General features: G+C 39.6%; 1 protein-coding gene across 4 annotated transcripts in view; it reads right to left on the reverse strand.

The window, feature by feature from the left end:
- dachd (dachshund d) overlaps positions 1–9,696 on the reverse strand; it is a 114,937-nt gene extending 105,241 nt beyond the window's left edge. For all 4 annotated transcript variants that reach the window (XM_027290857.1, XM_027290856.1, XM_027290855.1 and 1 more), the window contains exons 1-3: positions 9,465–9,696; positions 8,306–8,457; positions 6,833–6,959 (exon numbers count right to left, since the gene is read on the reverse strand). The gene's annotated coding sequence lies outside the window, so the exon portion shown is untranslated. The remainder of the gene's footprint in view (positions 1–6,832; positions 6,960–8,305; positions 8,458–9,464) is intronic.
- Between the last annotated feature and the right edge of the window lie 2,930 nt (positions 9,697–12,626).

A 12,626-nucleotide genomic window follows, 5' to 3' on the forward strand; every position in this document is an offset into this window, starting at 1 on the left:
CAGGTTGTGCCAACATTATTGTGGGCTAGACTAATGCAGAGTAATTGTCATATTTCGTCCTGTCAAAACCCGGAACGACGACATCTTTAATGCTCTCTAAAGAAACTATTTGTGTGTATGGATTTATGTATTTGTATATCTTCTGACAGACTGTCCTGTTGGTGTTGAACCAGAGCTACTTAAACAATTATTGTGCAAAGTAATTATTAAGGGGAACAACTTTGAGATTAAGGAGGTAGAAGGATCTTGTCGGTGCCACATTTGAATTCACACTGTTTGCCCGTAACTTCATGCTAATGATCAAAGTTGCGTGTGTGTGTGTGTGTTTGGAGGAGGGGGGGTATTCGCCTGAGTGCAAGTTATGAAGATGAGATGAGGAGAGAGAGAGAGAGCGAAACTGCTTTGCTGCCCTGCTTTGAACACTTTTACACTTTCCAACAAGCTTTGTTTTTTAATTGGCTGAAATTAATCTTAGGGATGTAGATGCCTGATTTGCATTCATTAAAACCCAACCAAAAGAAGTCATGCTTAATTCCAATCAAATTTGCTTAATTATGCATGGCGAGATATTCCCAAATGAGCTGTGGATTTTTGTTAGACCCTTTTTTTTTTGTTTCCTATAGCAAATAAAATGTAATGAAGCTGTCTTTTTGTGTTTTACTGAATGTTGAGGAGCATATGAGGAGCACCTTGAGCCCGGGCTGAAAACAATATTACTGCTAAAGTAATTATAAGAATCTGCATTTTTCATTGTTAATTGTGGATGTCAGCATCATTAATTTTAATTTACGGCAGGCAATAAAATTAAGAATACTTTGTGCTGATGTTTTAAATCATGCCTGTGAAGGGGACACATAATGCAACTTAAATCTCAAGTAGATATTGATTGGGGTGGATGGTCTTTTCTATGAATCTTAAATAGGCAGACGCTGGGAATCTGCTTGAGACTTCACTTTTTACGAGTTAACTCCGAGCACCAGATATCACGAGTGCAATACAATTAAAGAAGTGTCAGTTTGTGCGCACGCGGACGTGCGTGCGTGCGTGCGTACACGCGCACTTAATCAGCAAACTGCATAACAACAGGACGACGTCGAAGGCAGATAACAGTCATAAAGGAGCCGACGCAACATAATCTAACCGTGACTAACTTCTTCTTGAAGAGTTTCGAATGCACGTCCGGATGAAATAAATCTGCATCGTGCTACGTTTCCAACAGTCGTTGCTTCTTTTTTTTTTCCTGATAGTTTGACAGTCATATTAATTAGACCGTCTGACATTGTAGGGCTGTTTGTACAGACAGGCTGAAGGCAGAATGGAGGAGTTTGAGGTGCAGTGCTGTACAGTACATGGTCTATGGGGGATGACATTATGTGTTTCTGCTCCAACACTTGATTTATAGCTTCATTTGGACCACGTTTGTACGAAACACATCCTGCTGCTGCAGAGGCTTTAGTGCATTGTAGTCTGAAAACAAAGGAAGAATAAAATTGATCTTTCTGGACACACACAAAATCAATGAATGGCTATTTCCTGTTCCATGGCATGTTAGTCCGACTGACTTGCTCAATCCTTGAACTTTCCTTGTGTGTTCCTCGCCGCTTGAGAGGAAAGGTCTTCGGAGTTCAGTGGAAACTTAAGATGATGTCATTTCGGATCCTTTGGATGAGAGAATTTTTGTTTTCAGTCTCTGCCTTGACCCTTAAAAGGAAGATATTCAAAGGGCATGGGGTGGATATATCACAGCTGGTGACAAGCTTATTCCACGTTTTTAAATTTATATTTTGTTGTTCTGAACTTTCGCTGCGCTTATTTTTTTAAAATAAATAACGGGAAGCAAAAAAGGGGAACGAAAACAAAAAGCGCGCTCATAAATGTATGTCTCGAAATGTGCGGACTGATTTGTTGAAATTCCACACGCTCGGCTATTATTCCAGAGGATGTGTTTGTACCTGTTGTACAATGCGTTCTGTTCTCTAACAAGGTGATTGTGTTTCCAACACAAAAAGACTACAGTGATGTTCAATTGTTCTCTTTCAGGCTGGCTGTTAGCCAGCGAGCTCCTTCATGACACATGGAGCTGGTACACTATCAGCTCCCCCCTCTCCTCTTCCTGTCTGCTTTTCCTGGCGGTGACTGAAGCAAGTCACTCTAATGCAACAATGATGGTGATTTCACTCTGCTTATCGAAGCGAGTAAGTACTTAAGCAGCTGCTTGTACTTTGATCCAATTTACTTCCTGAATGTGTGCTTCCTCATGCACAGTAAACAGGCCTGCCTAAGTTGTCATTAGTTCAAAGCTGAGGCAAATAGTTCATGTACATGATTATTGTTTGCTCTCTTTTTCTTGCGAGTGTGTGTCCCGCTTTGTGCGATACTTCTGTTAACGGCAGCGAGTTAACTTTAGTGACAGGCCCTCTCAAATGTGCGGCGTATTTCAGGTATCAATTTGTACATTATGGCAACGGCTGTAATTCAATAGTGCCAGCGCGGAGAGCTCTGGAGGTTGAATGGGAAAGCCATAAGTTGAATACCGCAACCTTTAACATCATTGTGCGCTTGACTCATCCCCAAGGACAGGACAGATAAAAGATGATCAGTAAGAAAATTGATAGCACTGATTTAATAAACATCCTCAAAATGATCTCCGTGACCTGCAGGTAGCGCGGCAGTCACTCGCACTTCGCCTGGGTTAAAGAATCAAGTGAGATGATTCATTTGAGTGACTGAGGTAGTTGAGTTTGATGGATCATTCCTAAAAGCATCATTGCTAATCTTCAGCTCCTCTTTTTTAGGTTATTCACAGATCAGTGAGTTTTCCGGCTAATCCTGGACCTGACGCTGCTCTTGTCTGTGTACATGGTATTCATCATGCGCTGACAGGGAGAGTCCTTCAGACGACAAATAACCTTCAGAGAGGGGAGGCAGGCGAGCAGTAGGTGTGCAGTTATTTTGGATACATTTCACAGTGGAGTAGGAAAGCTGCATGGGGAGATGTATGGTGTCCTTGTTGGGTGCGGAGAGATGGACCCCTCTCCGTTTCCTAGCATAATCATTCTGAGCCTCAGCCATGCCTTCGACAACTCAATCAGACAGCCCTCTACCTGTAAAGTGGCTGGGTTGATTTGATTGCCATTTTTATTGGATCCCGGTCACATAAATCAAACCAATGGGGACGGCTGTACAGACGTGACCACTCGTCATTCGCTAGTAGCCTTGGAAACATTGTTTCGGGGGGCCGCGTGGCTGTCATCGGAGGTAAATCAGGGGTCTGAAGTTTCTTTCCTCCAACACAGGAGCATGGAGTTAAATCATCTTGAAAATTGATGTCACTGTGCCCAAGTGTTTTCACCTATCCCTTGGATAGAGTCCCATCAACTGGTGACAATGTCAGCACTTTTACCCTTCTCTCAAAAAAAAAAAAAGGATGCTTCCTTTCCTCCGAGGCCTAGAGGCCTGTTGTGACTGATAAGAACTTCAGGTTTTGACCTTTTTTATTGCTGATTTTTGTCGGCTGTTGTTTTAAAACGTTTCCCTGCAAACCCAAACAGGAACTTTAAGGTTTAAGGTTGTCGATTTCCGATTCATATCTCGCCTCGGCTGCAATCAGAACAACTAAAACAGTTATGTCGTTTGTGTTGTGATGGTAATCTATCCTGTAAAATGAAGTAGGGCCTCAATTCGTGGTGCTAAACTCAGAGACTCCGCTCTTTGAAACTTAATACATTGTTCATCGCCAAGCGCTGTCTGGTGAGCTTTTTGATTCACTGTGAACTGATTAAGTCTATCATGTCCACCAGCGCTTACAGTGGGAACATATTAGATTAAATACAGGTAGCTAATTTCCTCCTCTGCATGGGTGAGTGGGAGTATGAATGAAAGTGATGTAAAATTAATTTAGACCTCTAAAATTTTGATCACGCCGAGGCTATTTTGGTTCTCATGATGACAAGTAATAGGAGGTTGTTGCTTTCTAACCTCACAATATTACCCACGTTTGCCTATAGGGCTTTCAGGATCAATTTCATTCAGCATAAATATCACTTGATCTGTAAAACAAATTAGAAATAATAAAAGCAATAAAAATGCACCCAAGCTCTATTGAGATGTCCCTCCTAGCCATGTGTCAAGGCTGAAGACATTAATGATACACGGAGGAGAGAAAATTACCATCTAGGATACGTCCGAACCAGTAAACTGGTAAACAAGCTGGCCGTTAGGAGTGGGGATGATTTGAATCAACAAGGGTGAACAGATATGGATACTCCGCGCATTAGTGTTAATAGGAATAGATTATGGAGGGATTTCGTGGAGTGACCTTCAGTGCACTAATTGAAATAGTATTCCGAGTCAGCAGTGGAGTAATCAACTTAAACACAGAATCATAAATCATCATGAATAGCGCTGTCACAACCAAGCCATTAGCCTCGTGTTTTTTCCCCAGCAACCTCATGAAAATATCTGCCACACCGATCCGTAGGTTAATAGGAACAGAAATGGCATTTAGAGTCTATTTGGATCAAATGTACTGTGAGCTTGAAAGTAGAACTTTGCTAATTTGCAGGTAATGTGAATTGATGTAGTAAGGGTTGAAGATAGTTCAGGCAAACGAGTCGACACAATAACTCGCAAAAAAGTAAAACGCAAGAGCTTTGGCAGAGCCTCGATCGCGCCGGCAAGTCGTCTCTCTTCTGCTGTGCGAGGCCCTGTAGTGGTTAGATATGTTATCAGGCAGAGGTTAGGTAATCGTGTTGGCTTTGGCGTGACCTTTGTCTTTTTGTTATTAATTATGGCTGACAATAAAGTACGAGATCCTGGAGCAGCACTTGCTCTCTCTCCAAGAATGTGCAGGGTGCACACTTGTGTGATCGTTGCACAATTCGCAGCAGCGTTGTGATACTGCAGGTTGCCTTATTAGGTCTAATCCACCTAACGCGAGTTTATTTACTTACTATCACTTAATGCCACATTTATTTCAAGTATAAATACAGAGTGCTTTGTCAAAGTTTACAACATCTATATTAATATCAACAAGTGCTCTCGCAGTAAATAGCTTTTTAATTGCAACTAAAGTGAACGAATTAGATTCTAAACAGTCGGTTAGTGTCAGTAAAACGTCTTTCACACAACAATACCCAGCAAACTTGTCAGAAATGCTGATAAGAGGGCCGATCCTGAGCGCTTACACGGCATTAATCAAATAGCAGGTCTAATTAAAAGCGCTTTAAACAAAGCTTTTTTTCTAAATGTTGCTCAGGTATGGCAATAATTTTTGATCAGCCAAGCCTGGAAGACAAATAATTAGAACTGCCACAGCGGCCTGATGAGTGATGTCAGCATCTCCGAGTGACCTTCCCCTGCTAATTAATTTTCATTCCAGGGAAAAAAGACCCCGTTGTTGCACATTATTAATTGAGTTCATGAAAAGATGCACCTGATTAATTTTTGTTGATAATACTTGTCATTCTGGCCGCCGTTCGTAATCATTTTATGGGTTTTCATCTTAGTGTTTTTCAAAGTTGATCTAAGTCATCTTTACTGGAGATTAATTTGTCCAAAGTAGAGCTGCCCTGTCCCGGCAGACAGCGGGGCTTCAGTCTATCTCACTTAGATGCCTGGCGAACACACAGTTTCTCTTTATCAGCGTTTATTTACCCTAACACATTTATAGTGAGCACATTGTGAGTAAGTGAGAATAATTAACCTTACCAATTAATAATTAACTTTTATTACCAAGACCATGTTATGAATGTATTCAAATACCACTGCAACACTAAAAAAATAAAGTTATGGCATCGAAAAAACCTTCAGTCCACAAGACACCAGTCTTATTTCTGAATGTATTAAAGTAGATGAATATATGCAAGAATAAAGATAAGGATTAAATTAAAAGGCTGTTTCTGTGTTTTTATTAATGAATAAAGATGTGTTTGATGCAGTTCCTCCAGACTTATGGAAATGTTGTAAATAAAGAGATGTTCTTTATTGGTTAATCTGTCTCTCAAGGCACTTATTTACTTATTTGTAGAAGATTATAATGAAGACATGCTGAAAATTGCTGGAAAATCTAACACCAACAAATAACACCCAGGATTTCTGTTACGGAGCATAGCTTTATATATAAACTGATAAAAAATGGCAAACCACTCACGAAGACAAGGTGTAATTGTTCCTGGAATTTTGTGAAATGTAATCTGGTTTCAGGTTACTTGCACATGCAGGCTGTAAACAGCAATGTTTAAAAAAAAAATTATAATGCAAGCGGAAGGGAAATACGATCCAGGAAGCCTGATTTGAGTAATAGATCGATGAGTTTGAAGCCCCGTCAGATGCCCAAACACTGCACGGTGCTTTATTATACAGAATGGATTTAACAACTCAATCGCGAGGTAAACTTTAAGAATTACCCCGTTCGAGTTACACTGCCAGATGATGTTGCATTGCGTTGTCGCAAGAGCTGGGCCGCGTTCAACTTTACCGGTAAGACGACCTCGCGCTGTCTCTGCCGTGCCAACACAGTAGCCTCATTCTGGCTGGTAATATGATGGAGTTCAGGAGGAAGCCAGCGCCGTGTGAAACTGATGTGCCGGCGCTGGTCCGCAGAGCTTTTTCTCAAAAAGCTGGCAGCAGTCCCTGAATCTACTGTCATGAGCTGAACTATTTGTGATAAAAAGGGAAGCAAAGATTCTTCTTAAGGAAACATTAACCGCGTACGACAGCTGGGCTGAGGTTTGATAATTCTACTGAACACAGCATCAAATCTGCTACACAGGCGTTGTTGCGTTGTCAAGTTAATAACTATGAGCTTATTTTATCCGTTAATGAGTGTTACCTTGACTTGAGGTCGACTTGTCACATCATTTTGGGGGGATCTGAGCAGCTTGCCAATATTCTCGAGCCAGGAGGAATGGATGTACTGACAAGGTGCTGCAGTCTCTTTACTGAGATTATCCCAAATCCTGCAAATGTAAAGCATGTTGTCTCATTAGGCTGTTAGCATTACTCACATCACACTTAGTATTAGGGGTATTTTCATTCTTTTTGCTGAAGTAAAGTCCAACAAACAAGTCGATAAAATAATAAACAGTACTAAAACCCAGCCCCATAACACTTCAACACAAACGTGGATCATTAGTGAAAAGTTAGAAATGAGGGGAAAACATCTATCAGCATGTCAATATTTAGTTTCTGACCAATCTAACTAATACTTTATATACTTTACCTTTATATGACAAGCAACAATATGTCATATTTCCCAATTTGGCAATGTGTGAAACATGTTATAGGTTACACTTATTTTTACCCTCTTATCTATGTGAATATATGATATATCAAATAAATCACTTCACCGCCTCCAACTAATCCAGAACTCTGCAGTCGGGATAATAACAGTCCACTATTATTCTGTATTTTTGGTACTATTATTTTTTTATATGTGACTGCTATTATTTTACTTTTTTTATCTTATTTGTTTAATTTGTAAAGTGATCTTGGGTGTCCTGAAAGGCGCTTGAAATAAAATGTATTATTTTTTATTACATTGATCTCATAAACGACCTCTGTGAACTGTAAATGACAGAAATCCGTCGTAGCGACAGAGAACTTTAATCCATGTAAAAGCAACTTCACCACATGATTTTAATCCAACAGGGCGGCAAACCTACAGACAAACAAATTCTCTTTCAGTCGCATCGACAAAATTTACGACCACGTGGAGGAGGAAAGTGTCATTTGTGAAATGGATTTATTTGGTTCTTAATTACCATGCTACTGTATTTCAACTGTTAAATCATGGCACACCTATGAACTCGTATGTATGACTGTCAGTCTGAATAACTTTCATGCTTACAAACTTTCTCTGGTTCCTTTCCCCCAAAGCAAAGGAGTACATGCGATGTTGTGAAGGAGTTGATGGTGCGGTTGTGACACCTCATGCAGTGAAAATATAATCACCCAATAAAGTATCATGAGCCATAACGGTGAATCAACACCTCTCTGACACAGTCTCAACAAAAATGTTAGACTTTAAGTATTTTAAGTTAAGGATTTATGAGCTGGCTCTTGTGCTGGGTGGCATTATATTGCACTGGAGGTATATTTTCTGGTCATCGACTGTAAAATATTCAGACTGCAAAATGTACGTATTTGAAATTTGGACAATGCTTTATCACGCCGTCGTTCCATCTTATCATGCTGACCAAACTTTCAGCAAAATGAGTAGATTATGTGATCTGTGATGAACAGGGGATGAACTGAAACAGTAAAAACCATGTATGTATACTGTATATCGTCTAACAGTACATACCAGAATATTTGTGCAGTGGCAGGTCCTCCTTAAACATTTTGCAGTGTGCTTTGTGCTCTGGGTGTTGCAGTCATCAGGGTCCATTTATTTTTATCAAACCATGACTGGGAAAGTCAGACTTTGTGGAAGTCAAACAGGACATAGGCCACCACCTGAAAAACAACAATGTCATTTTAGGTTTACAATACTCGACGCATTGCATTACTCAAGTTTGACAAGTTAATGAAGTGCGTGTTGGCACCGTGGCTTAATAAAGTATTAATGTTACATCAGGTTTTAGCCCCTTTGCAACAGATTAGGTTAGCTTTATCCACTCAACAATATATCTGATACAAAGTTCATTATAATAGTGTAACTTTAGCCTTTAGCTAGCCGCAACATAATAAGTTAGCTTTTATTGCTAAGTTAGCTGGTGGCTAACATTAGCTTTTAGCTTAGCTGCTTTTTATCTCTAAGTTAGCTGGTGGCTAACTTTAGCCTTTAGCTTAGCTACTTTTAATCTCTAAGTTAGCTGGTGGCTAACTTTAACCTTTAGCTAACTGTAACATTGTAAGTTATTTTTTATCTCTAAGTTAGCAGGTGGCTAACTTTAGCCTTTAGCTAGCCGCAACATAATAAGTTAGCTTTTATTGCTAAGTTAGCTGGTGACTAACTTTAACCTTTAGCTAAATGCAACATGGCTACTTTTATCTCAAAGTTAGCTGGTGGCTAACTTTAGCCTTTAGCTAACTGCAACATAGCTCCTTTTTATCTCTAAGTTAGCTGGTGGCTAACTTTAGCCTTTAGCTAACTGCAACATAAGTTACTTTGTATCTCTAAGTTAGCAGGTGGCTAACTTTAACCTTTTGCTAACTGCAACATAGCTGCTTTTTATCTCTAAGTTAGCTGGTGGCTAACTTTAGCCTTTAGCTAACTGCAACATAGCTGCTTTTTATCTCTAAGTTAGCAGGTGGCTAACTTTAGCCTTTAGCCAGCTAACATTATAAACAAACGTCTTTTCAGCTCAACTTTAATATATGGTGTGTTTTGTATGGTGATGCTAAAAGAAACAGTCCTGTCATATCTTGGTGTTAGCTTTGGTGTCCAAGTAAATAATGTTCAAGCTAACGGTAGCTGCTAACGGTAACCGTTAGCAGCTACCGTTAGCTTCTTTACTTACCGCACGCGCGAACGCGCATGCTCTTGCGCGTTACGTGCCTGTTGCCGTGGTAACGGGTCTGCCCGCGAGTTCCTCTTTTAAACGGTCCGGTGTGTAACAGGACCGTTGGTTCTGAATCTTGTGGGTTGCTGTTAGAACTTATAAAGTTAGATACAACAAAATTTTCGCACAGTTATGTAACATATATTAGACTATAGTGAACGTGCCGCGTATTTGAAGGACTGCGGGATGAAATGTATACAAATAACGGACGACGTGTCCGTGACGTCATCCATAGGATAAGCCGTTTTGAAGCTTAAAATCTGTGGCTCTGGCCGCCGCCATGTTTGTAGTTCTTGCCATCTGTCAGAGGTTTGGATGAAGCTGCATCTAAATTTGTAAATATCTGTTTTTTTTATTTTATTTTATATTTCTAAGAAGCCCTCATTCAACTTTTTTAAATGAAAAATATTCAATGAAAAAAAACAACAACATTGGCCCTCATTCAACTTTTTTAAATGAAAAATATTCAATGAAAAAAAAACAACATTGCAGATATATATAAAAAAAATGCATTAAAAAATCTTAAAATTTGTTATGTAAATGCAGATCATAAGCAACCTTATTCAAAGTTTGTCTCACATGCCTGTTCATATTAAGTCGTGATACAGAGTTATGAGATGTTGAAAATGAAGAGTGCAAACACTGAAGAAAATAAATTGTATATTGTATTATCCCAGATGGGAAACTTGTGACTTGTAGTCACCTCCGTGACTCCGTGGAAGAGGACCCGTGGCGTCTGCAGGTATACGAGGCTTATTCTAAGGTAACAAATAATTTTATTTTCAGGTGATCATACACTAATGAAACATAGTTATGCATATTAAATTCCATTAAATCTTACACAGTGGAGTTTAATGTCTTTGTGTTATTTAAGCACAAACCACCATACTATGACCGAAGCAGTAAAACTGCACTGCATATTGATGCGTGTAGTGCTGCTGTGATAACTGTGACACCATGGCGGTGTTTGTGTCTTGGCTGTTAACATATAACACCGTGACCAGTACGCTGGCCTGTTCCATGGTCTATTAACTTACAGTACACCATGGCCAACCCCATGATGCATTACATAGCTGTACCACAGTAAAAGAAAAATGCCACATAACGCTTGCAGTGCCATTATACCTGACTACACGAATTTGTTGCAACTTGGTGAAAGGTTGAGCTCTGTATTGACATTAAAAGTAATGAGGGATTTGCACAAATTTGTATTGTCGGACCTTTTAGCTGATGGAGTGCAGGCAAAAATATGAAACTTTGGAATCAGTTGACTGAGTTAGTTTAATCAGTGTCTACATAAATAACATTTATTAAATAAGCATTTTGCAAAGATGAACAACCACATCTTCCCAGAGCTATAAACCTTCCCAGAGTTTAGAAAGTTGTTGTAAGGGATGCAGTGCACTCGGTACCTTTGTAGGTTTAATCAGCAGTCAGTAATTCGATGTTTACTTCGTGTTCATTCATCATCGTTTAGAATTAATGAAGCCGTAACAATCTGATGTTTATGTTTTTGTATCTCAAGTCAAGTTTCATGTCATTTAACTACGTCATTGTATTTTTTATTTTTTTTTACCTTTACATCCCGTAACAGAAACCTCAACAATACATTTTTCTTTCTTTTTGTGTGTGTGTGTGTGTGTGTGTTTTTTCTTCTTTTTGTTCTTAATGGAAAATACCTTCACAGCCACAAAAGCCTGCTATTGTATGATAAGCTACAAATGTAGAGAGGTGTCTGAAAATCCATTTAGAATTAATAATACCAAAACCATTCTGCTTAATGAAAAAGTGTAATTTATCTGAAGAGGCTCTGGAGTTGTCTTTGAAATGCGAGATGTCACCGAGCCGGTATAAATGCAGCCTTTAATGGATACATTGACAGTGGGTGCAGCATTGTTCTTGACTATAGAAAATGATGTGAATAGCTGTGCTTGTCATTGTTGTGAAACTATTAATAGATCTGTAATTATGGTGGGCAAATTGTTGATTTTTTTTTTTCCTCTGGTATTTGATATGCTCAGCACAATGAGGAGATGAATTAGGACTAATAAACAGGTCTCATGATTCTGTCTCTAATTGGAGGATCATTATATCTCTTCCAGAGAGATGCCCACAGCTAAAGCCTTTAACAGCACTATTTCAAACAGGACACAAAGGCCTTAATGAATACTCCTGTGACTTTACACCAGCATCTCTCAGAAAGGGAAGAACATATTCTGTTTTTATCTTACACATAGTTTCCTGTAATTGTTGGATTGAGGTGCAAGATCAACCCCGCTTCCTTTGGAAATCACAATAATTAGACGGAGGTTGGATTTAGGTTAAAGAGCTAAAAGATCGTTTGAAGATGTGTTAGCAACTTAAAAATATCGTTGGCATCGTACTGTATTAACTGTGGAGTAAACCTGCTGTGTGTGTGTGTGTGTTTCTGATATTGCTCCGCGTGTTTTACAATATCCTTACATGCATTACCATTACAAAACAATAACGAAAATAAGGCGAGCGAATGTAATGCATGCTCAGGGAATGTGTTGAAATCTCTGGGTGCCATTTGCTCCCATCAGTGTAGCTGATAGAGTCATTAGAGAGCTGCCGCGGCTCGGCTCTGGGGGTCTCTCTCTCTCCTGTAAATGGCCCTGTTGGATGGGTGAACAACCTTCACATGGCATCCGTGGCCTCAGAGCACTTCACTAAAGCTAATAGGTCATAGCTGCAGAGACGGGTGACAAAAAGCGCGAGTGTTAACAATGGATAATGTGAGAACGGATTGCAGTTATCTAGTGCTTTCTCCGCCTCATGATTCAAAGTGTTTGACATTGCGTCGAGTGAATTTTTCGAGTGTAAGTCGCGCTGTGTTTCTCTTCTTTTTTTTTTCGTCTTTCTCCGACTGCAATAACAGCAAGGTTTGAGAATTTTCTTTTTTACATCACACACATGACCTCCATGCTAATGGGGGGAGCCTCTTCTTTATCTATTAGTGACTAACGTGATCACCCTTGGACGGCTGCAAAACCAAAAGTGCTGAAATGGTCTAAATGAGGAGCTGAAGGATCTGCGAGGGGGTTCTTTGCATATCACACCTCCGCCATGGCTTTAAGAAAAAAGGGTGAAAGAGGTCAG

Source organism: Larimichthys crocea, chromosome XVIII, assembly GCF_000972845.2.
Source record: "Larimichthys crocea isolate SSNF chromosome XVIII, L_crocea_2.0, whole genome shotgun sequence".
In the NCBI taxonomy this organism is placed as follows: Eukaryota; Metazoa; Chordata; class Actinopteri; family Sciaenidae; genus Larimichthys; species Larimichthys crocea.